Source organism: Eupeodes corollae, chromosome 1 (genome assembly GCF_945859685.1).
Source record: "Eupeodes corollae chromosome 1, idEupCoro1.1, whole genome shotgun sequence".
Lineage (NCBI taxonomy): Eukaryota > Metazoa > Arthropoda > Insecta > Diptera > Syrphidae > Eupeodes > Eupeodes corollae.
In genome coordinates this window covers 290,429,942-290,457,271 of record NC_079147.1, presented here as the reverse complement: position 1 = coordinate 290,457,271, position 27,330 = coordinate 290,429,942, and the positions used below count along the sequence as shown (strand labels likewise).

Here is a 27,330-nt window from a genome sequence, read left to right as displayed (position 1 = left end):
TAATGAAGAAATGGCATTGCAACCGTATACGTGGTTACTTTTTAGTTGATGTTTCTTTTATTTAAAATGAAAGACCTTCATTTTTACAATTAATAAATTTAGGATCGATTTTTGTTTAAACAAATATTTAGTCTTGAAAGTAAAATAGAAACTCTTATTGGAAAACGCTGTACTGAAGGAGATGGACACAAAACGATATAAGTCTCTTATTTGTTAGAATCCCACTTGGGTTTCGTCTCTGGAAAAATAGGAAAATCGACACTATTTTTAATGGTTCTTAGATAAGACACCCCATCATGGACTTAAAATATTATTGGGCCGAAATTTGATAAGAATTTCGAAAGATTGAGAACGAGATAAAACCAACTAATATGAATCCAACGCACATACAGTCATAAGATAGGCAACTTTTATTTTGTTGTTAATGAGCCAAGACTAGCAAAAATTTCATTAGATTTTGTCTTGTGGTAAGCCCTTAAGTTTAATCGATTTAATAACCTAAGAGCAATTCCTTCTAAAGCATTTTAGTCATACAAATCAGATCACGATAAAGGAGCATACCTATCATTTTTGATAAAAATGCTAATACAGTCCATATTCTGTACCCTATTAAAACCATTATAGCATCTAAAGAATGAAAATTTAAACATATAGCAAATCTGAGTCTTTAAGAATTTCAAGCTTTCTAAACCAATAAATTAAATAATCCAAGAATGAGAATATTTATTTATGAGCTCAAACATTGTAGCACATTAAAGTCAGTATTTGCATTTCACCAAAGGACCTTTCTGCAAATTGTTTTAAATATTGACTAACTTAATACATTTTTCGATCCCCAAAAATAACTTAATATTGACTTGATATAAAGAAAAACTTTAGAATTTACCAGACAGCCCAAATATGTCAAGTCCTTAAAATACTCCAACCCAACCCCCCTCCAAATCACAAAATACAAAAATATGAATAAATCATCCAACAAAACAACAACACACTAAAAAAAAAAACACAGAAACAACCTTTGTCACTGGTCTCAAAAACATCAACAAAATTGATGTTTTCCATGGTGTTTTTATGCCTTTCCCATAGGACACCCAAGAAAATCTGAATCCATCATCAATCATCACGGTCGGTCCAGACAAATAGTCAACAAACTGAAAACGAAATACCTACATACCTCCTACCTTTACCCACAACGCCACAATAACTCCCAATTCCAATGCGTCCAGGACCAACTATGTACATATTTTTTTCTGGTCCTTTCAGATAAATGTTTAGCCACTTCCATAAAGGACATGGACAACTCTGATGCAGTGTGTCATATACAATTATACATTCTGCTGGAATTCTGATGATATTGTACGTATACAACACGGTCTAGGGTCTAGGGTCATTCAGGGCCTTCCGTCGTAGTCATCGGTCGTCAGTTGTCGGATAACGCAACGCCACTCCACTATTCGTCGGCGAGGCCATTGCCGCCCGGTGTGCTAAAGATAAGAACGTTTTAACTCTTTCCCAAAAGCAGAGCAGATTTCTGTTACCGAAACCGCACTTCTAACACCAATATGAATGGCATGTTGGGAAAAGCAGAACAGAACAAAGCCAAAAAAGATGAAAATAAAAACCAGACGAAAAGGCGAAATCCCAACACAAGGACTCGACTACGACTCGAAAACTCAGTGTGGAGTGACAGAAAAAAAAATATCCCCAAAATATGACAAATGACATTCAATCATGCTACCATTTCAGTTGAGATTCGCTTTTTTCCATGATATTTGGTTGTTGTTGTTTTGTACGTTTGACGCCTTCTAGAAGGCGAAAAAAAGGAAAGGAAAAACAGCCATCATCATCATGTCCTTAACCGTTAAGCTTATAGTTTATGGACGATTTTGAAGGCGTTTCCCATCAGGCCTTTAAGTTCTTTTCGTCATCTCAAACACTAATACCCTCGCACATACTTATAAAAATGAAGCCTTCTTTCAATAAAACCCAACTCCTTATTCTCCAACTCAAAATTTAGTACCTTTCAAAAGGACATCCAGTCAAAAGCAACCAGACGTAGGAAGAAGAGAGTGAGAGAGTTTTTGGAGTTGGGACTAATAAAGTCGTTAATAAAAATTAAACCAATGATTTATATAGAAATGTATTAGCAGAGCGGTTGATATAGCTTTTGATGGTAGCTTTAGATTGGAGGAAATAAAAAGGAACCAACTAAATGATGTACTCAACTTACTGGATTGTAAGAAATGAGCGATTGGAAAGGTCATTAATTATATTATTTCGTCGTTGCTGTTTTATTATATGGGATCTTTTTTCTTCCTTTTTTGTTTTTGTTGGGGAGGGTATTTTATTTTTGTCCTCGAAATATAATATATTGATGTCTGCACCATTGACCGGGCGTTCATCTTTTCGACACAAATTATGAAGCCATTGCAGATTTATTAGACGAAAAAACAAGAATGCGACGAAAAAGAGCAGGAGTAAGTGAGTGAGCTAGCGGGTGTTGAGAGTAATTGATTGATTGTAATAACTCAGGGAATATCAAATTCTTCCAATCGTAATATAAGAGCAGTATCAGTCAAGGTTCGGGAATTGATGGTGACGAAAAATAAATGAAAATTTCGAACACTGATAGCTGCTGATACACTTAATTGAAATACTAGACAAGAAGAAGGGAAAATTTAGTTACAGAAGTATTTGGACAGAAAACACAAAGTTTCGGAGAAAGAAAGTGGAAAAAATTGTCAGTAGAAATTAAACAGACTTGATCAATATTTCGTAGAAGAAGAAAGATATTACAAATCGATGAATGCAACTAAACACAATCACGTTGAAAACTTTGATGGTAAATTAACAGAACTTCTAATTCGAACAAAATAAAAATTACGATTTGACGAAAAGGGTCTAGAAGAAGATCAAAGGAAAGGAACATAAGAATACAAATTTCGGTAAAAAAATATTGGTCATGGAGAAATAGAAGAAGAGCTTAGAAGAAAATTTATTGTAGAAACAAGCAACAGCTGTAGAAAATGAAGAACATAAAAAAGAAGAAAAAAAGAAGAAGAGTAAAAAGACAAAGACAAAAATAGAACTAATGAGAAGAAATAATAGAAGAAAACTAGGATCAGAATGTTTGGAAAATCATCAAATAACAGAAAAGCAAAACAACTTTCTCAGATACAAAAGATCAAACAGAATTTGATTGAAGAAGAGGCTTTAGAAAGAGAAAAACGCTCGATTAAGAAGAATTAAAAGATGGAGAAAGGGAAAAAATAGCCGAAGAAGTAATCATAGAAATAAAATAATGTCGTAAGGACTATATTTGGTGAAGAAGGGAAAAGGACGAAGAAGAAGAAAAGACGTTGAAAACGGAAATATAAAAAGTAGATGTAAGGAAAAACAAGAAGACAAAAAGCGAAATAATTGTACTGACAAAAAAATTCCAATAGAAAAAAGTGAAAAAGAAAAATAAGATCAAGAAAGTTTGCAAAATCCTCAAATAAGGATCAGGAACAGATGAATTGGAGAAGATAAAGTTGAAAAGGAAAAAGGTGATAATGATGAAAAAAAATAAGATGGAAAAAAAGGAATAATTGGTTCTAGAAAAAAAAAGTTATAAAAGGACGAAGAAGAAGATAAAACGAGAGTACAGAAAGGACGAATAAGAAAATAAAAAGGAAGAAATAGAAGTCGAAAAATAAGATCAGAAAGTGGTAACACTTTCCACATAAAAATAGAAGGTGAATTACTCCTTAAAAATTGAAAGTTCAGAAGAGATATGGTGAAGAAATAAAAAAATAGAAATATGAAATAAGGATTAGTGGTAGAAAAAAAAGGGTAGAAGACAAAGTAAAATTAAAACACTTAATGGAATAAAATTAAGAGTAGTGAAACTTCCTCATGTAGAAGAACAGTGCGAAGAGATACTTCCAATATAAAAAAGGAAGAAATGTAGTGATTTTTAAAGCGTGATTTCTTAAAAGGGTGTAGAAATATTTACATATGGTAGAAAATAAAGCAAAAGGAATAAGAGGAATTTATATATTTTATATAAAAAACTTTAAATGGTAAAAGTTTACATAATTCTTATATTAAATTTATAATTTCCTACTCTCATTTCGTCTCATTTCCTATCATGTCCCAAGACAGACAATTAAATCCTTGAAAATGATATGATTTCCTTTTTCATAATCGACACATTTCATAATGGTCCTTTAAAAAAAAGTACAAAAAAGAAAAGAAAGAAAAACCAAAGAATAAGCAACAAACAAAATCACAAAATACAAAAAAGGATACAAAAAAATTATAATAGTACAAGAAAGCTCCAGGATTTACTCACTAAGTATAAACGATATAAAATTAACGATGCGAAAAAAAAAAGAATCAAGTTGTTCCTTTTTTCGAGCAATGAGGGGGGAATCTTCTAGATGGAAGGATGCGTCGTTTATGTTGCGTCCGCTTTCAGTGTATATGTTTGTACAAAAGTTGATGGTCGGTTTTCTCGGAAGCATGATGGTTGCATTACGCAAGCATTTGTTAACCATTTGCACATTTTCTTTTCCATTCTATCTTTTTCTCTTCTTTAGCATCAGTTTCACAGGATAGTTAATCGTGGCAGATTTAGCTTTTATTCGTCTATATCCTTAAAATTCCTTTTTTATACTATACTGTGTTTTTTTTTGTTTTGATTCTTTGAATCTTTTTCTGTAGTGTTATCTTTTGAATGATATTGGATAGGGAAACAGAATAAGTACAAAATAAGGATAGCAAAAATAACAACACCAGAACGGAGAAAGAAAGAATACAAAAAAATAAGAAATGGAGATATTAAAAGCATCTCAGCATTTTAATACAGATCTCATTTTGAATGTTCACAGGCCATTAACTGTTTTGTTCAGGCCAAACAGGATATCCAACAATGTGTAGTCATAAAAGGATGTTGATATTTTCACTATATACACAAATACAATATAGAAGTGTTGAAATGAATAAAAATATTTCTGTTTGTATTGATTAAAGTTAAGTGACAATTTCTTGAGATTAAAGGCTTTTGCAGTGGTTGCAAGTTGATGTGTGTTTTTGAAGCCTTCATGATTTTAAGTTAAGAAGTTCGTAATAGCACACAGGATGATGGGAAATTTTAGGTACACAAAAAACAAAGAAAAGTCGTAAGCAAGACTTACAAAATAAACTAAAGTAAGTAACAAGAAATTCGAAAATAAATAGGGACATAGAATAGATTCTTGTGGTATTCCATAAATTTTTTGCATTTTTTGCTAGGTGTAGAAAAAATATAAGTTTGTTACAATTTTCCACAATTTCTTCACAAAGCTTCAATATTTCTTAAGGCTTTTCAACCTATTTCTTCCAATTTGATTATTGAAACAAATAGAAATATTAAAAAGACCCCTTTCCCTTATTCTAAGAGCTACTCTTTGAAATACTTACTCTATGCCCTTGGATAGGATTTATTTTCAAAAATCCCTTATTGTGAAGAAATCCCTTCTACCTACATCAAAATTTCCTGATGTTTACATGAACTACTCTTCAATTCATGAGTAAATAACCGGAAATATTTCAACTTCCAGCTTTATTATTCTTAAGCCTGTTCAAAAATAAGAACTTACTTATATTGGTTGGTTCCCATATAAATATTTAAAAAAAAGAAAAGAAATAATAATAAAAATCCAAAATAAACTTAAAAAGTAATAAGCTTATAGAAAAATTCATTTCTTCTTGATTTACTCTTCAATAAATAAAGAAGAAAAGAAAATATATTTATTATTAAATCGCCTTACAATTTTCTCCTACATACGAAAAAATCCTCTAGAAAATTAAAAATATAACAAAAAACAAAATCTCAGTGAATCGCAGTTGAAATGGAAAATAAATTAAAGCCACCACAAAGGACATTATTTATCGAAATCAAAAAAAAAGAAAAAAATTAAATAAATAAAACCAAAGCAGCAAAAATAAATAAATAAATAATTTTCAATGAAAATCATTTCCTTCCGAGATTCTCATCAAACAAAAATAAATAAGCACAAGCTTTCCTTTTTTTTCTTTTTCGTCAAATAAAAATATTTCGGAGGGCCTAGGTAGAATAAAAACCAACAACATCAACAACAACAAAAAAAAAACTGTAAGGACTCTTTGATCCTTTTACATTTTTTAAGTTCTAATCATTTTCATTTGTCGTTCGTTGTTGTTGCTGTTGTCATCGTCCTTGTTCGTCATCGGAGGTATTTCGAATATTTGGTCTTATTCGCCTTTGCCTGAGTCTGGTCGCTCATTCCTTTTCTTGTTGTTCTTCAAAATATATCGATTAGAATTTTGTAAGTTTCTTCTTTTGCTTCGTTGAGTTCTCTTCAATTTGTGACGAGTGCGAGGGTATTTTTATTCGAAGATATTTGCCACCATCGCTTTTGTTTATCTTGACAAAATAAAGCAACAATGCCACAAGGGATGTATGCTGTGTGCACAGTACATGGGCGGCAGGAGGGGGTGAATAAAACCCCAGTTTTCCAACTGAAGACGCAAACAAACAAAAGCGAAGAGAACAAAAAACAAAATTGGAAAAAATCGATTTTCTAACACCGAATATTTTGAGCACCCCTTCCCTCTTTCTTTCGGGATATTTTCAAGTTTTTGGGGCAAAACCAAATAGAAAAACCACCCATAAGTCCAAAAATAAAATACAATGGAAGCTACCCTATTATCACCACCAACCCTCAGTCCTCACTCAAAGATTATTCGGCTGTTTCTCTGATGATGGCGATGACGACTATAGCCTGGCCATGATGGCAGTAAGGGAATGTGATGAAGCCCTCAATTTTTTTTTTATTTTTGAAACAATGGTATTGTATGTCATTGCGTCTGTAGATGATATAGGAGACTTTGTCCTCTCCTTCATCATCGCACCCACATCCAAAACCCAAAATACTTTTTTTTTTAAATCGACAGAAAACAGCAAAGTATGATGACTAAAAAAACAGCCAAAAAAAAGTTGCTGAGATTTTTCTCTTGGGGAAAAAAAGACGTAGAAGGTATAAATTTTGAAGGTCCTTGTCCCAACATGGGAGAGAGAAAAAAAAAATTTTTACCTAAGCAAGTTCAAAATTAAAATGAAAAAAGTAAGAAAACAAATCTTTCAAAGTGAATGAAAAGCGGTGCGAGAATAAACTCGAGGCAAAAGGCAGTAGCACACAATAATTTGTGATTGCCGAAAGGTCCTTTATTTTGTATTTTTTAGGTCCTTGTTGTATGTTTATAATATCTATATAGGTATATATGGGAATAAGGGAAAAGAATGCCTACCGTAACAAAAAGTTTTGCAAGCAATTTAAGAAACTCACAAAGGGGAATCCTAACACAAAGGAAAATAATAAAATAAAAGAAGAAGAATGAACGAAAAAAACTCCAAACTGGGTCATTTTAAACTTAAAGGATATTCTGATGAAAAGTGGGAATTTCTTTTCTCATTAAAAACCGAAATGGGATTAGACTGTGTGCAAAAGTTGTATGTTGTGTCGCATTGTTAAGTCAACGAAGACGACGACGACGACTATATGAGAACAAGGACGATAAGGACGAGGGTGTTTGGGTCTTGATCATTGGTCTTTGGGGATTTTTTTCATTTTTTTTGTTTAATTCTTTCTCACTTGGAATTCCTTTGAAATTCATTTATTCTTTGTGAAGCTTCGAAATGTAGGTACAAACGTTTTTTATTATTATTTCTTTTTTTTTAATTCTGAATGCAAGTATATGTTTTTTTTTTTTTGTATATCCTTAGAGAGTTTTATTTTGTTTGCGAAATAATCATCACGAGATTTAAGCTTTATCTCTGAAGATTAGTTACGCTTTTATTGTGCTTAATTCAATTGTTTTATTCTTTTTTTTAATCTCTTAGGGTGTATAATTCACAAAAATTAAAAATCATCCTTGGAAAACAACTGATTGGTCTATGGGGCAAACTTTTTGTTTTAAACAACTAGGACATCACTTTTGGCTAACATTATTTTTGTCTTAGATAAGGTTTTATATCTTAAAGATTACTTATTTCCCAATAGATTTGCTATATAAGGGTGCTGTGAATTTAATTGTATTCTTTTTTATAACTCAAGGAAATAAATGTATATGAATTATGGTATCCTCATGAGACTCATGAAATAATTTTTAAAGTTCAAAATATACTGGATTGCCTTTGTATTGTCATAATTTGGACTAAAATATCTTTCAGACAGTAAAAATAATGTTAGTCCTATGCTCTTTAAAATTCATTTGATTGTTATTAGTTACAGGACATGAACTAATGGTTGACAGTCATATTTATATCCAAACCGAAGTTAGACAATTATTAAGGGTCCTTTTTCATGAACTGGACTATTTATTGTTACATTTTCTGGATGAAGTAAGTGAGAGTTATTTTTACTCCCAGACAAATTTTATCAGTGATAATAAGTTGTCGAAAAGGTTTCAGAAGAAGAACCTTGCAGTTTTAATGCAATGAAGCTAAAAGAATGTAGTTTGACTGGGCTTTGACATTCAACAAGCCAAAAAATTCACTATGCTCTTGCCGAACATTTTTTGTTATACCTCTTTTTTAAATGAATTAAACCAATAGGTGTCAAAAAAGTGCCTAGATACGTAGCTTTGGAGTCGACCATACCATAACCATAAAAATATAGCAAGAGTTGACTTCAGGTAATTGGCTATCCTCAAAAGTTTACGACTAGAATTCGACATCTGTCAAACTAAGTTATTAAACTAAATTTTTACATTTACGAAAATGAATCGATTAACTATCGCACAACACATACAAATTTTTAAAAATTCCTTCTTAAAGGACATATTATAGTTTAAAAATGGTCCAACTTTGAAAGCACTTGTCAAAATTGTGAAAACATTTGAAGATACCCCAAGACCCGAAAGCGTCGATCTTTCGTGCCTCGTAATCAGGAATAAGGACTGTCTTACGGAATATTATAGCGTATTTTGAATTTAGATTTACACACTTAAGTCCAGCTCATACAACAACTCAACCCAGCTGACCACTCATTACATCATTTGGGTGCTTGACCAACAGGCGTTAGATGGCGCTTTTCGAACAAAGTTTTCATCAGCGACGAAGCACATAACAATAAACAAAATTGACGTATTTGGGGTTCTGGAAATCCTTAAGTAATTGGAGAGAGGTCATTACATCCTTAAAAAGTCGCTGTTTGGTGCGCCCCTCAGTCCGGAGGAATAATTGGACCTTATTTCTTTGAAAACGATGGAACGACTGTCTGGTCAATTCGGAGCGTTATGGTCCTATGAAAACCGACTATTGAAGAATACGACTTGGAAAATATGTGGTTCCAACAAGACAGTTCCACATGCCAAACAACTCGAGCGAATATGGCTTTATTGCGAGAGACACTTCCTGGACGCGTAATTTCTCCTCATGGCGATATCAACTGGCAAACAAAATCATGCGATTTGATAAATCTGCACTTTTATGTGTAGGATTACGCGAAAGACCGTGTTTATGCATATAAACCTTTAACTTTTGAGCACTTAAAAACCAACATTCTGCTGATCGGTGCCAAATAGCCAACAAATTAAATTGGAGCAATATTTAATCTCACTTATATTTACGTGTCATAACTAACGCTGTAGAAAATGGGGTAGTAAAATCACCAAGGTCGAAAGCTGTAAAAATGATTTAAAATTGTTCTTTAACTTTGATCTGTCACCGCCTTAAAGTACATTTCAATTTGAAACTCCATAACGCACCTCAAATCAACTTAGTTTTTTAAATTTATTTAAAAACTCTTTTAGTTTAAGAAATAGAAACGGTATTGAACCTTGTCCAAGTTTCAAGGCCCCAAAATTTGGGTAATTTGTGCTATTCTATTTCTTAAAACTTTAATCCTTCAACGCCTTGAAATAAAGTTCTTCAATCAAAAACTCCAGAACAGACTTTAAATCAGCCTATTCCACATAACCTACTCCTAAAAATTCGTTCTGTCTGTGTTTCTTATTTTAACGACCCCAAAGTCTGGGTAATAAACTCCAAAAATCACTTCTTAATTAGACATATAAAAAAATACTTCAAAATTCCTTAGATATACAAAGAATATTAAAACAAAATCACAAAACGAAGAAAAACAAAAATAACAAGTTCAACAAAATAAACAAAACAAAAAAATCCTTCGAAATCCTTGAGAATAAACTCCCAATAATAATAATTCAATCTGCTAGCCTCCCATAACTAGGTCTTGAGTTCGGTTTTCGTTGATATTGTTGTTGTTTTTGTTTGTTGTTATTATTTTTCTATTTGCCTGGTGGTTGTACCTATACAACACTTACTTAGATATAACTCAAACTTATCCAATCCCCAATCGTTGCATTTACAAATTGTAAATTTCATTTAAATAAACACAAACGACAACTTTTATTCTTTCAATCGGAAAGAAGTGAAGACTCTTATTTTAGTAGACTTCTCTTTGCTACTACTTGAGAATATCCTATATACACTCTCAAGCTCTCTCTGTGTCTCTGGGGGCATAGGAAAAGGCATCCTTTAGCAAACAATCAATTTACTGTCAAGAACTTATTTTTTCTTGTTCCTTCGTTGTAGTCGTCGTCGTCGCTCGTCCTTAGTCCTAGTCCTAGTCCTCGTAGTTGTCCTTATAGCCCGAAATGAATAGAGTAGGTATAGTGTATAGAACCTTCATCAGCCAGAAGTTCTAGTTGTAGGTAAGGTAGTGACAGTAGTAGAGTAGGTTAGGTAGGTAAGAGTATACCTTCTGTTTTGTTCAGCCAGCAGTTGTTCTTCAAGTCCTTTTCGTCGGATTAAGGAGATTTTTATCCTTTTTCTATGTCGAATAATGGAAAAAAATGACGATTAAAAATAAAAGAAAGAAACTTCCATTTTTTCTTGAAACATAAGCGAGGAAACACCGAAATAGAAAATTCAAAGTAGGATATCCTGACGAATCCAGAATGAATACAAGAAAAAAAAAGGATCTTCGAGAAAATGAAATAAAAAATAACATTTTTGATTGTTTGAAGCTCCTTCAATGCAAGGATGTCATGTTTTCTATACTTTTTTTGTTCTTCCTTTTTTTGAATTCTGTCTTTCAACATTTTTATTTTCTATTTCATTCTCTATGTGTAGTCTCTTTACGGTTGCATTTATATTTTCATCTTTATAACTCATCGCATCGTCCATCACCACCGGCGAAAGGGGGTGGTAGTGATGGCAGCGGACTTATGCAGCGCAGGTAGTCGTAGTCATGTCTGGTTTTGAGTGATTGAAATAATAATTTACCTGTCGTTGAAGTAAAATGGCAGCACAAAGGTCAAAATTCTGGTTCTTCTTCTTTATTGTATTCTTTTGCTACTCCAGTCCCATTTTCTGTACTCTCCACTTCTAAACCCAACCCCAACTCCATACTGTCTAACTCAAACCATCAATACCTACTTTGTTCTAAAGGACGACTCACTGCGATGTTTAAACTGACTAACTAAAGGTACACAACTTCTTCCCAATGATGGTCTATTACGTGCGGCAGGACTATAGATAGGAAGGTAGGAAGGTAGAAGGTATGGCCATATTGTATTCGTCTTGAATTTCTGAATATTACCGTTATAGTAGGTAGAAAGGACATTATAATCATAATCATCATCATCAGCAGGGAATCAGTTTTGTGAAGTATTGTTGTATAGATACTTCAAATATAAGCTTTTGCATTGAAAGGTGAATTTAAAGATGAAGAAAAAGGAGATGATGCAAAGACAGGGGACTAGAAGCTTGTGTCTACTTTAGTCTGTGCTCTGGCTCATCAAATGGTCTGTGTGTATTTTATTTTAAGGACAAGTTTTGAATTCAATTCTGGAGTTGTCAAGTTGAATAACAATTCAAAATGGATATCGTCTTCTGTATACGTAGATGCCTTTCTTCTCTATCGCTGATACTGAAGGCTGAAAGGTTATGTTGGCGTTTGTTATGATAACTAGAAGAAAATATTTTTCTTAAATTTACAAATAGCTATGCATATACATGGAAATATGTATAGGTGTAGGTAAATTTGTGTAAAGTTGAATAACAATAACGAATATAATGATCAATGAGCCGTAAAATATGTTTTTCGTTTGCTACTTATTGTTCGTCTTCGTTTCTTCTTGAGCTTATTGTTTTTTGTCATTGATATAATAGCGCCAACGATGATGATGGTTTTAGTCCCGTTCCATCAATGGGACAGAATTTCGAATCATTTTTGAATAAAGACAAAGGAATTTTTGGAGGTTGTTAAGTTCGTATCTTGGAATCGTTTAGTCTGAAGTTCATGTCTATATAAAATAATATAAATAAACGATACCATCTTATATTTGGGTACTAAAGTGGGTATCAGCTAGATGGATATTGGATCTTGCTACAAGTTAATAGGGATGAAGATGTTTGATAGTAAATAAGTTAATCCGTCAAAGAGATAGTTCTTTTAATTTAAGCCTCTTTTAAAGAACAAAAACACGACTGGTCGACATAATTAAGCTCTGTACCACAAACAAAACAATATTTTTGTACAGGATTGAGTTGTCTTGAATTCAAATCCAGATTTATAATTTTTCTATTTAGTCAGAATTTCAAAATATATTTCTTTAAAAATGTTAAAGACGGACAAAAAATGTTTTTAATGTACTTAACCCTAAAGATTCAAAATCTTTGTTTTCAGTTTTAATCGTTTTAGTATCTTACTTAGTCTCTGAAAAAAGTCATTAGGATTGAGTCTTCACTTGACTCTGCATGAAGTATTTAGAAACCTCCAATTTAATGCCTTCTTAGTTTTAAAAAATGTAGTACCCGTGGCATGATGGTTAGTGCTTAGTACTGTCATGCGAGAGATCATGGTTTCGATCCCTGCCTGTGACTTTCAAAGTTTTATTCGCGGGTACTGCCTCTTGCGAGGAATTGACAAATTCTTCAACAGTAATTCTTGTCATGAAAAAGTACTTTCTCAAATTAGCCGTTTGGATTGGGATTAAAAACTATAGGTCCCCTCAATCCCTGACAAAATTACTCGCTTACAGGGATGGTTGAGAGTTGTTAGTCATTAGAACCTAGTTTTCAACGGACCGTTGCGCCAACTAAGTTATTTATTTTGTTTTAAAAAATAGGCTCTCGAGTGGAGTTTTAAATCCGCTGAATTCAAATCCAAACTTCGATTTTAACTATCTGCTGAAATTTTCAAAATACTCGTTTCCCACATTATTTATACATTTTTGAATGCATGTCAAAATTATGATGTGATTGTCCTATTTAAACAAAATATTGGTTATAAAAATCAATTTCATTCAGTATCAGGTAAAATATCAAAAGAACCAATACTTTAAATTAAGAATCATTCAGTGGCTTAGACTCGAATCATCACACTGATACTCTCCAAAATGAGCCACTTTTATTTTTAAGTATTAAACCTATGTTTCAAATGATACAACATAATGGTTAAGAGTTCTTAATTATGAAATAGAACTGCGGTTTATCAAATATTTCGGTTAATTTACAATATTTCGGAATATTGGTTAATAAAGAACTTGTCTCTTGTAATTCTTCATATTTCTCACTCTTAACTGTCAGTTGAATCAACAAATGCTTAAAATGTGTGGAAACAACAGAAAATACAAATTTTACACTCTTCTTGGTACTGCCAAACAATAAAAAGATGAATTCCACAAACGTACGAACCAAAAACAAGGTGAATTACTCACTATTCTGTCAGCTCTCATCATTTGACATTTGACTAGAAAAATTTAGATTTGAAAGATAGGTACTAATTTTAATAACGCAGTGAAATTGTTTAAATTTACTACAAAAATGGGTTTTTCAGGGATGAAGGGGACATACAGTTTTAAGCCGAATCCTAACTGATATCTGAGAAAGAACTTTTCATCACAAGAATTGCTCTTTGAGGCCTTGCCAATTCCTCGCAAGAGGCAATACCTGTGAACAAATTTCATAGACAGGGATAGGACTCAAAATCTCTCGCATGACAGTCCACCGCAGTCATGCCACGGGTACGACCTTTACAATGTTTTTTGTGGTGAATGACAGTTTAACAACTGGTGAACCTTCTTGACTGTGTTTTTACTGGATTTCACTAAGTTATTCATTCTGACATTTGATAATTTAACTCTCTTTAATAATGTCTGCCTCCCTTTCCTGTTTCTTTTCAACTATTAAGTGTTAAGAAGATACAATTTTCAGACGTCAAATTAAGTCTGCCCCAAAAGAACCCAATATAAAAACAGTAAATGTAATCATTTAAAAAACTTTCAAAATTACAAATATTCCCACAAAAAAAAACATTTCAAAATCAATAATAAAACACATATTTTATCCCAAAAAATCACTTTCCTTTCTTAATATTTTGAGTAGAATTTTATAGATGTACATAATTTGAGACTTATTTACTTAAATCCCAGACATAATAATAACTTAAGTTGACCTTCTAACTATAACAAAAGCTACATTTATACCTACCTACATACATACATATCCATCTATCTACTTTATAAAGAAATAAAACAAATACCCATTTAAGTTATAAGAAATAAGGTATAAGCTCTCCTTTCAAAAAATATCATCTCTTAAATCTTGATAACCTTATGGCCCAAACTTATTCTGACTTAAAGTCGTATTCATTGATTTGGCCACGTAGTAAATAGATATACCTACACAATATAATATCTTCCAAGACATTTCATTAAAGCAGCTATTTTTAGATATACCTCCCTACCTACCTACCTAAACCTTTCTACCAACCTAACTGTACTATGGTAATATACAACCCAAGCCAGTAACACACCCAACAAATAATAGAAGAAGAAAGAAAAAAAAATAACGTAAAAGAAGAGAAAATAAACCAACACACAAATAGAAGTTATCGTTTGCCACGTAATGGAGACACTCACACACACTTACACAAATACATACGCACAATTATTACCAGCTTTTAATTTTCTAGGTCAAAAGGATACGAGACAGAAATAGATAAACAACACAACATCAGCATCAGCAGAAATAGAAGTAGAAGTAGAAGCAAAAGCAGAGTATAGCGCATCAACTACTAGTTAGTATATACCAGTAGAACTCTCAGCTTATAACGGAAGTAGTATCAGCAAAATAAGAGCGAGCGAACGAACGAAGGAAAATAGAAGGCAAAAAAAAAAAACAGTTAACAACCTTAGGGTGAAAATATCCTTGTTCCATCACACCCCATAGACCCGTTAAGCATTCATCCTTTTAACCCAACCACCACCATTACCATCACCGTCGCCATTGCCATCGAGAAGATTTACTATTTTAATGTTAAAATGTGCGTGCGTAGTCGTCCTTTTTCAACGAATATCTCTAGCTACGCGTTAACATAGATAGAAATGTGTATAGCTATAGATATCCTTATGTAGTTAGGTATGGTACATGTGCCGACTTCAAATCCTACAACACTATAACCAAAAGATAAATGGGAAGCCAAAACCGATGAAGTCGGGAAGACTGTCGATTAAAATGTCAGTCAGTGTTCGTTAAGGACCTTTCCGTCAATTTCAGTACCCGTAGCAGTTTTTTTTTCTTTATATTTTATTCTTTCATACGCAGTTGAATATATTTTAGGCCATTTGAAAAGGACACGAGATAGATCGGGAGCAAACAACCATTTCCTGCACCTTTTGCTAAATCAAAATCAAAAAAATAAAAAGGAAACCAACTGATATCCTGAAAGTCCTTGGGAATAAAAATAAAAAATAACCTACGTACATATGTACGTGGAGGTGGATAGGATATATATATATATGTATGTATTAATGTACTCAAACCCACACAATACTCGTATATCAAATACAAATCAGTTTTGCTTAGATTGCATTTATTTTGTTATGCTCTGGATATAAGAGCATACCCATCCTTAAAGGAAGATCTCTGAGGACATTTTTTTTGTGTGAGTGTGTTGTTCTCGAGATTTTTTTCAGTCCAGATCCAGGACAGGAGGAAGTACCTTCCTTCAGATAATATGAATGTAATGTTCGGAAGAAAGAAAATGTAATGAGGGATATTATCCTTGAATGAAAGTCGTAACATGAGTATAGATTGGCCTGGCTTATAGTATAAAGATGTCTTCAACGTACATATTTTTTTTTGCACTTGTCTTTTTTTCTTACTTATGTGTTATTATTGTCCTGTTTCTGGTAATAAGAACATTCATTGTGCCAAGTACACCCCCTCATCAATATTTTATGTAGGAATGTCTCAATATCGAATCGAATATCGAGCAAATATTAGAAATATCCTCGCTTTGGCACATCATTAAATTCGATTGATATTGAATTATTTATCATTTGCGATATATTGATAGAGAGATCGAATATACATATAAGCAAAAATGTCCTTTTTTTTGTTTTTTTTTTATATATATATACTCAGTATAAGTTCATTTAAAAAAGGATTCTTTTGGGCAGCTTCAACATGAACTGAAGCTTTAGGTAAGGATTGTTTGATATGCTTTCAATCGAAAACTAAATAATACGACACATTTGAAGGCATATATTTATTTCGAACTTATCCTGAGACTGTCCAATTGATATCCTTTCAATATACACCCAAAAGAGAGAGAGAGAGAGAGAGAGAAAGAAAAAAGACCCAATTACATATCAGTCTATCAATCCTTAAACAAATGGAGTATACAAAAGTTTGGATTTTTATTTTGTTTGTTTGTTATTGTTTCTGTTTCTTTATAAAGGACTCACATCTCTGTTCTATGTCGACATAGTACATACATATTTTTATATTTATTCAGAACTTATTCGACCCTTCTTTGTATGGGTTGGTTATATTGTAAAAGTGTGTAGATATCCTGAGGGAAATTTGATGTAAAAGTTTTTACTTTGCTATTTAAGTTTTGCTCTGGGAAAATTAAGAAGTTTTTGAGAAGCAAGGTTCAAGTTAATTTTGGCAGAAGAAGAAACGTATAGTGAATAAAAAAAATGTGTACATATACGCAACATAACGCTACAGGCAACATGTACACATGTACAATGTCGGTTTTATAATATAATCAATATCGACAGAACAAAGTCAGAGTATAATCTCCTTGAAACATATCCTCATAGTTTGACAGGACGACAGGAAAATGATACTGACTAACTGAACTCTCGGTGTATATAGGGTAAGATTTATTTTAAGAACTTTTGACCATTTCTATTTGAAAGAAACGAAACAAAAAGAAATGTTAATCGATTTTGATTTAATATACATACATGTATTAAAAAAAAAAACATATAAATGTGTAGGTTTATATTAGAAATTATGACACATTGTGTAATTGACAATTCAATAGGGTATAGAATCAAATCGATTGAAATTATTTTCTATCTCGAAATGAGGGTTGTATGATGTTTATTTCGAAAGTTGGAAATGACTTTGATTGTGTCCTTCAGGAAAACCAAAGTTTTCACAGCAGGAGATGTTGTATTTCATTTGCTACTATGAGTCTGTGTTATAGTGAATGTCCTTCAGGTATAGTATAAGAAGGACATTTTTTCACTATATAACTAATGAGAAATATTAAAACTATTATTATTTTGAACTAATTTTGTATTTTATGTGAGGGATAACTTAAGGGACTTGACCTCCCCTGTGCAATAAGTAGAAAATGATCTTTTGAAATTTTATTGTTTTGATTATACTTGTAGACTAGAAAGCTAACTGGGATGGTCTAAATAATTACTTACGGATCTTTAACTGGTCACTATAATTCTTCTATAGTGACGTTAACGCCAGCGCTGATATAGTAACAAGTTTAATTCTCCTGGGAATGAAAAATTTTACAACGAACAGGGTTAAAAGTATTAGACCCAGAAGTATAAGGGCCAAAGAGGTAAGTTTCCGTTGATATAAAGCCAACCATACTGAGGAAAACCGGAAAAAGTTCAAACAAGCCAGGAAGGCCTCCAAACGTCCATATTCGACATACCAAATTTTTACATGACCACAAATTACGGCAAAAAATACTGCACTGTCCTAAAGGCAGCACAAATTTTTGGTCATTTGCAAAAAACATGAGGAAAAAAAGGCGAATCTTCCTCACCCTCTAATTACCAACCGATTGCACTTACGTCCCTTCTTTCCAAGGTCATGGAAACGCTGATTATTTATCAGCTCAAGAAATATTTTGAAGATCGAAAGCTTCTTAATGACCGGCTTCGAAGCAATAGGTCCACTGGTTATCTCACCGAACAGTGGAGCAAATCTTTACATCGTTTTGGAGAAAGTAAGATTACTGCACTTGATATTTCAAAATCATTTTATAGGGTTTGGAATCAGGCTCTCTTATCGAAAATGCGTGCTTTCGGTTTTCATGAATCTCTGCTTCATTGGATTATTAATTACCTTTCGGATGGTTCAATACAAGTAGTATTTAATGGATTTAAGTCTGAAAACCACAAAATAAATGCTGGTGTACCCCAGGGCTCTGTTCTATCAACGACACTCTTTCTCATTTTTATTAATGATTCCCTGTCTGCAACATCAAAACCAATACATTATTTCGCTGACGATAATACTCTTAGCTTTTCATATTCTTCGGATGTGGAACTGCAATAACAAAAAATGATAAGCTTATTAAATTTCGACCTAAACAGCATTGTTCAATGGCGATTGAAAAACCGAGTGAAATTAAATGCTGCCTTGTATCGTTAAAGCGAGGTATATACCCCCATTGCCTTTTTAAATGAGACTAGACACCTCGATATTCTCGGTATGTGTGTCACCAACCACCTCTTGTGGAGTGATCACATATGCGATGTCCCCAAAAATGACGCAAGGTGTTTGACTTATTAGGCGATGCAAGAAATATTTCACCCCTTCTGATCTGGACATTTAAATTGATAGATGATATCTACAAAACTTACATACGTCCAAAGCTTCAGCGATGTCCCCAAAAATGACGCAAGGTGTTTGACTTATAAGGCGATGCAAGAAATATTTCACCCCTTCTGATCTGGATATTTAAATTGATAGAGGATATCTACAAAACTTACATACGTCCAAAGCTTCAGTATAACTCCCATCTCTTGGTTAGTGCTCCTGCAACTTTCTGAAGCCTCTTGGATAGTATTGAACGTAGAACATTTAAATTGATAGAAGGTAATATCATCATAAGTTCACTTACTTCGCTTAAAAAAAAATTTACCAAAATCAAAGAAATTGTTGCACTAAAAGCGCGGCTGAAATATTTCTAAATCGCAAGTGAAAGATTGTAAAAAATGGTAAGTGTGTTAACTTTTGATTTCCTAATATCAAAATCAAGCAATACGAAATTCATTTATAACCTTTAAAAATACCGAAATAAAAAGACTAAGCTAAAAATTACGCACAAAACTTTTCGTAAAATCCGCTAATTTTATCAAAGTTCACTTAGGTGTCAAAAAGTTAATGTTTTCAGTCCCCGTAATATCTTCTTGAAGCCCTTACTTTTTATGATAGTCTTCTATTTTCAGATTTTATCCCTCTTTAATAGGTTTAAAAAGCCTAAAATTAATCTTTCCCTTTTTAAAATAAGATCTTCAAACTTTTTTCGCAACAATGGCTTTTAGGAAACTTTTTAATTTTTTTCTTTTTAAAATGTTTTGTATTTAGATAGATACTCGGGCAAACATGTTTTCCCTTCTTATGTTATGTATTTTGTGCTTTTAAAAAAATATTACCTACTGACTTAATCTGACACTGACAACCATCATCAGCTTTCAATATAAATCAACTTGAAAATCAAACCCACATCAGTGTCAAAACCAATTTCTTTGCTTATTCGATTATTCGCGCGCATACATCTGTATGTGTATAAGACACGCACATCACATCAAAGCTCTTCAAACAGCTTTTCGTCCTTTTATTTTTGTTTTCCTTTTTTTTTCTTAAAAATAAAAATGAGAAAAAATAAACAACCCAAAACCACTCAACCAATCAATTTTACTTCAAAAAATATTTTCAGCTTCAGCTACCTTTGAGCAGACACAAATCCCATCATCAACACCACCATCATCAGGACCTTTTTTCTCTTATCCATTTGGATCCAAATATGTTAACATTTAAAAAAAAAAAAAACTCAGCAGACAAACCTCCCACACAGAACATGCATTAAAAAAATAAAAACAGAAAAAAGTATATTCCAAATATCCTACAGACACATATTTTATTAATTCGACCTTCACCAAAAGACGAACGAACACAATGTCCTTCACAAAAAGAAGTCATTTTCTCCATGATTACCTTCTTCACATCAGCATCAGAGTTCCAACTTTTAACACAATATTTATACCGACTCGAGTCGAAAAAAATATATATAAATAATCTCAACTCAACGTTGCCCTCGCTCTCTGCCAAATACACTCTCTTCTGATATAGCTGATGTGACCTTGAGTCAAAGTCCTTAAGGACATTCATTCGTGCATTTCGAACGATATCTCAATTTCTGGAAAGAAAAGTTTTTAATTTTTTTTCTTCAGCTGATGGTTTTTTTTTCAAAGAATCAAAAAATAAGAAACAAAATTTGCAAACTTTTTTTTTGCAACTTCATGTGTATCCTTGTCATGAATTTTTAGTCCTTTAATATCAGCTTCTTTTTCAACACTGAATGAGAACGAAGAGAAACAAAAATAACAAAAAAATTGTTCGACAACTTTATCGATCTAAGGCAATCACCAGATGTTTTGCCTTCATTGGTCTTTCTCTGAGGTTATATTCGGAGGAGAAAAACATGTAAATAAATATTCAGATACGGTCTAGAGAGTGCCCTCAACGCCTACTCGTATACAAAAGCCAACAAATATTAAGGGAATGATTCGCATAAAATGAATTACAACCATTTTAAGCCTCCTTCCTTTCGATTTTCTCCATATCCATCTCCATCTCTAGCTCAATCTCTGTATGCCATATCCTACATAACATCTTTTGGAAAGCCCCCTTCCCCCCAACATTTTAACATATATTATACCTACTTCATACATATTCACAAAGCCTTTAAATGAAAGACGAACAACACAACACAAAATAATAAAAAAAAATCCACAAAATCACGATACGAAGACGAACATCCCTTTTGGTACCATTTAATGAATCCTTTTTTCATATCTCTCCATCTCTCTCTCGTTCTATCGCACGAAGAAAAAGTTCGGGTTGGAACACATTTACATTTTCCCTAAATCCTGATCTCGCAGAACATTGTGTTTTCGTAGTCGTATCGTAGTCATAGTCATAATAGTCGTTAACTAAAACTAAATAGTACACCAAGTACCAAGTAGTATACCAAAGAAAGGATTCGTTTGCTGTTTGTTTGTTCCTTAAGATGCCCTTTGGGTGCTGACTGCTAAGTTTTTGGTTGTTGTGGAGCTCCTTAAAGAGACCAGTGAGAACGATCGTTCTAAATTATGGCTAAAATATTCAAACGTTTTATGGCATTGTGTGTGTGGGTTTTTTGTTCATATGAATGCGAACATGTACGCAATACATGAACATCAGTTTATGCACATGGAGCAAGCAAGAACTACGAGGGAAACTTAATAAAAAAGATTGCCTATTTTTAGGCTACTTTTAGTTTTTCTTTTTTTGAAATTCGGGAAAGTGGTAGAGTTTTCGGTTTCAATACGTATTTTTAATATAAATAAATTGTAATACTACACAAAAAACCATTTTAAAGAAATGGAAGGGATGTGAAGAGAACTTGTTTAAAAATAGGAGGCTATAAAAAGTTAAAGTCTACTTTAAGGAGCTTCATTAAAATCAAGGCAATAGTTTAAATTTTACTCAAAAATACGATACCATACATTTACCTAAGTAAATATAACTGGATTGTATTAGTTTTATTAATGCGGGGTGCAATCAAAATTACTTATGATCCTTCGAAGGAGTTAACAAAATGCTTGCTTTTAGTTGTATATCTAATTTTTATATTTTGTCTTACATTTGAAATTTTCTTAAGTTTTGAAATTGCTTTAAAGTATTACAATACAAAGCCTTATCATAGGAGTTTTTTCTTAGATTCATGATCTGGAAGGCTTTTTGTTTCGTAAATGTCTCTATGACAAGTTTTATCCTTTTCATAAATTTTGTAAGAAATATGAAGAAATATAAAAAAATGAAGTATACTCTTAGGATCAAAACCAATTCATCATCGTTTTTAAGGCATTATCATACCGATTTTTAATATTCTCACTGTAAATAGTATACAAACGGTAAATAAAAGTTGCTTTTTTGTTTGAGATGATATTCCAACAATATTTAAGGCTTCTTTATTGATTTTTCTTTAGGAAATATTAAATTTAAAGCTTTTCCTTTCTTGCAGGACATCCTGTATAAGCATTTAAGCCAATCTCTTGCTTACCCATTTAAGTATAACCCGGGCTAAAAGAACCAAAATTGGGGTTGAATTTTTGTGTCATATACAATTTCTAGTTAAGAATTAGTAGGACAGAATATACAATTCCCCTCAAGCTTTATTTTCATTTTCGTTTACCAATGTTAAAGTTGTTCATAAATTCAAGGCAAGGCAAGGCGACCGCCACTACTGACGCTGACGACGAGAAGGGTGGAAAATAAAGGCGAGTCAAAAGAATCCGAAGGGTAGAATACATTTTATATGAAATCAATGAGTGGAAATTTCTTTAAGGTACGTGTTAGATGTGAAAAAAACTAGGTCGACATGCCGCCATTCGATAAAGTAGTATAGGTAGTAGTTAAGGTTTTCATAAAAGAATCCTTATGTCGTAGCCACATATTTTGTGAAGGTTTATTTTTTTGTTTCTTATTAAAGGACGATACATTTGAAGAAATGAAAGAAACATAATCAACTGAAAATGATGGGATAATTGAAGTATTTAAAATGGATAGAGAAAGGTTCGTTATTCTTTCATTGTTTGAAATTTGCTCAAAACAATTCTGTACATTTCTTATGAAAAAAGGTTAAACATTTTCTCAGATGAAATGAAATATTAATTTATCAAAAAACTTCTACTCACGAGAACTTAATGAACAACGAAAAAAAAAGTTAAGTGGCGCCCAACACTTGCCATAATAAATTTTACTTTATCTGTACAATGGTCCCAGAAATCAACTACGAAACACATCTAGACTAAGAAAGTGTCTTGGGTATGTCAAAAAATCAATCAAAGCCAACTCTAATTGAATCCAAAGCTCTCCCAAAATGAAAAGAAATTAATTAATAAATGACAATAATGAGCACAATCGAATCACTATAAGACTGTTAAATGGGCGACAATATTCAAATGCCCCAAAAATAACTCGATGTGCTGTATGTGATGTGAATAAAGTGAATCCAAGGTCAAATACAATAGTTGTTGTTTTTGGTGTACCTATAGAGTAACATATTTAAAAGAATTACACCATTTTCTTCAATTGTGTCTGTCTGTCTATCTTTCTTTTTGTCTGGCTTTGGGCTTTGTTGCTATCATCACTTTTATTACTTTCATTCATTTATGTCTGGCGCCCAATGCCAGGGTCGTATTATTTTGATGGGTAGTTTAATTTTGAAAATTTGTTTTTTGTTCTGAAGCTATCATCATATCTTTTTGTGCTTTCATCGGTTTATCTTTTTATGTGCACTCATATACAAATAGACTTTTATGTGTTTGGTAGTAAAAATAAATTCAAACGCCTTATGCTAAGTATTGCGCCTTCTTATCTTTTGTCCAAAAAAAAAGAAGATGTCTAATAAAATTCAAATGTTGTGCAAAAAAAAAAACGAATATTGTAGATTTTCCGCACATCAAGGTCTGACAGTGACTTTTTACTGCCATTGAAAAATGTATCTCTATGCATATAAATACTTGTATATAGCTTCAACTAAACAAAGACGCACCAAAATAGCAATAAGAAGCCTTACAATACAAAAACCCCGAGACACGTTATAGTTAAATACGATTTTTAGAGATAGAAAAAACAAGCTCCTTTTCAATTTACGTGACATCATTACACCCAGGACAAGGACAAATTATGCTCGCGTTCACGTCCGTTGTCGTCGCATTCTCGTATACACGTTAGTTTCAATGGTATTTGGTGTGTTGTTTCTCATCATTCGTTGTTATTTTTGGTTCCTCGCGCCGAACCAATTCTAGTACATTCATACTTCCTTTTTGACACCAGAATCTGATGGGAACCCCAAAAAACAATGACTCTGGTTTTTCTTGTTTGGTTCAAATGTCTAACCATTCATTCAAATTGATGATGAACCTTTAGATGAAAAGGTAAGTAGTTATATAATAATTCTCTCCTTTCACTGCTCTCTCTCTGACACTGACATTCCCTCAAGGAGTCATTTACACTATGATATCGTTTTTTTTTTTTGTAGTTAGAAACGTGTCCTCTGTTGTACATATATGCGGATATATATCCTTTTTGACTTCCAACAATTGTCATCGTATTACATGTTAGAAAATAATATCCTTGGGACTCAAGACGACCGACGAAGTAAAAGAAGGAAGAGTGTGGTTCATATTTCTATCGTTATTTCCACTAAGGGAATTTATTTTCAGAGTGTAATAATAATAAAAAACAAAACTGATGAAGAAAATAAAAAGAAACTTTCTATCGTTCGGTTGAGATTGTAAAACTCAAAAGTGCAATGCCAGTGGGTGATAGAGCAGCACACATATAAAAGGGAACCACACCCCTTCACATGCAATATATAGTAGTAGAGAAGAAAGAGAAAAAAAAACACCCTTTTTACAATAAAGTCATTTTTGCGAGTGCATCATCAGATGCATAAACTGCTTTCATCCGTGAATGACATTTGGGGGAAAGGATGTCATTTTAAGTGAAAGAAGTTAATTGCTTTCACAAAGTTCTTGACAAAATTGTACTCGTATATACATATCTCTCTCGCTTTTGAATAAGGATAAGTTTTCTCTGAAGTTTAATCTCTCGAGAGGATGATATTAGAGAACAAACTCTTCAGCAGAAATGGAAATATCTCATAATGTACAGATAACAGTCGTGCAATTTTGACTTTTGAAATTTTATTGGAAACACTTATTGAGAATGTCACCCTACCCTTAAGGATTTATTAAGAAATGGAGGAAATCATCTTTATTGATGCAGAGATATGAAATTATGATTGGCACTTATATAAACAGGGTTAAAAAGAGTGCCTTAAGTCTCGAAGTTAGTTTAAAACTTAAAAAGAAAAAACACCCACGTTGGGCGCCATTTATTATGATATCGAAAATCACCTTTATAGTGGATTTTGAACTTTGGGAAATTGTTCCAAATTATACTTTAGTAGTTATTATACCAAGTTTCATTAATTGATAATAAATACAGTCAAATGTATGCATTGACTACACTTTTATGATAAAATGAAGTATTCGTTGATAAATTAATAAAACCTTGATTTTATTTTCCAGTATTTTGTTTAGTTTGTTTTTTGTTTAATTTTTTGTTTATAAAAGTGCAAAGCAGCAATAATATTTTTGTTTAACAAGCATAAAGTAACATTCAACCAATTTTTTCTACACAATTGTTTTTTTTTAATTTTTTCAAAATAAGAATGAAAAAATCATTCAACAAAATTTTACGATTTGTATACACAATAATTTTTTTTTGTTTAAATTCACAAATGACAGACATTCAACAACTAATTTTTTAATATAAAATATAGAACACGTAACAAGAAAATCTATTCTAAGAAAAATGTATTTGAAAATAAATTAAGTATTTGGAAATTAATAGAACTTACCGCCACGACTTTCACTATCCGCTGGTTTTAAGCTGAAGGGCACGGTTCATCTGGAATAAAACAAAAGAAAATATTTATGAGTCTTACGAAGTATTTTTGAGTGCTCAATTTTAAATATTTATGTGTAACTTAGTTAAAGACTTATTTGAATTAAATTTTGTGTATAAAAATTTTCCAACGCATTTGAAGCTCCTTTAAACTGTCAAATTACTAAAAAGAACCTGTCCTGCGTCCTTTAATTTATATTTTAAAAATAAAGGTAAGTATTCAAAATCATCAGTAATTCTTTTTTTTTTTGAAAAACAGACTAAATAAAAATCGACAAAAAAAAACCTTATAAATGCGATAGCGATACTAATCGTCTTATTTTCAACGAGAGAATACACAACATCGTCGTCGTTAAGTTGCGTTGCGTTGTCTCTCAATTTTTTAAGGTAAACGTTTTATAAATTCCTTTGAAGATTAAGTTTTTTTTTTTTTATTGAGGAGAAAGAATCCAATTTAAAAAACTTGGGGATAATGAGCCATGAAAGTGGTAACGAAAAATTGTTTTGGTCTTTTTATTTTTCGCTGGTGTGTCAGTATGTCGTCGCTGTTGTCTTGGTATTCCAATTATTTCATTGATTGAACGTGGAGGCTTAAGTGTTGGATTGGGATTTGAAAAAAATTAAGGAGAAATAAATAAACATATAAGAGGGTGGAAAAAGTTTTAAGAGGACACAACATTCTTTAATTTTTCTCATTTTATTTAAATATTTGTTTAATCTTAGAAGGTATTTTTTACTTTATATCTTTATACTTATTCTATACTTTTATTAAATAACTTAAGAGTTTTTAGAATATAAATATAAAGGACTTGTTAAAGATAATTGGTTTTTGATTTGCATTTATTTTATAATTCTCCTTTTTAGACTCATACACAAAACTTAGCTACATTTTAAAATATAATGTTCTTATGTCAACTTAAAATAAAAAAATAAGACACTTTAGGCACCACAAAATTAGGTGCTATTTTAGAAAAACGGACTCAGATACCATCACAGCGTCAGTTACATCAGATCAGTTTCTATATAAAATTTAAAAGGTTAGAAATTGTGTTGGGCGCCATTTTACAAAAATTAATCAGAAATAATCAAAGGACTTGCTACATTACATCACCATATTGGGCGCCATTTAAGGAAACCAGAATCAGAAATCATCAAAGTGTCTGTTACATCAGATCAGTTTCTATATACATTTTTAAAGAAAACTAAATAACTTGTCGAAATGTGTTGGGCGCCATTTTATCAAAAATTACTGAAAATAAATCAAAGTGTTTGCTAAATTACATCAACAAATTGTTTTTATGTTTGTCAAAATTTGAGATATCCTTGCAAATAATTGTTTGACTATAAATTTACAAAGATAAAAAGTATCAATTCGAAACGTTGGGCGCCATTTAACTTAATATTATCAAAACATTGTTATACGGCTTTTCATATTAACTATAAATGAATTCATTTAGACATATCAAACGTAATAAGGAAATCTATAGTGAATTTTCACA

General features: G+C 32.1%; 1 protein-coding gene across 1 annotated transcript in view; it reads right to left on the bottom strand.

Annotated features, from left to right (window-relative positions):
* LOC129939973 (CUGBP Elav-like family member 4) overlaps positions 1-25,793 on the bottom strand; it is a 341,004-nt gene extending 315,211 nt beyond the window's left edge. Inside the window, exon 1 of the mRNA XM_056048184.1 lies at positions 25,785-25,793. The gene's annotated coding sequence lies outside the window, so the exon portion shown is untranslated. The remainder of the gene's footprint in view (positions 1-25,784) is intronic.
* Positions 25,794-27,330: the final 1,537 nt, after the last annotated feature.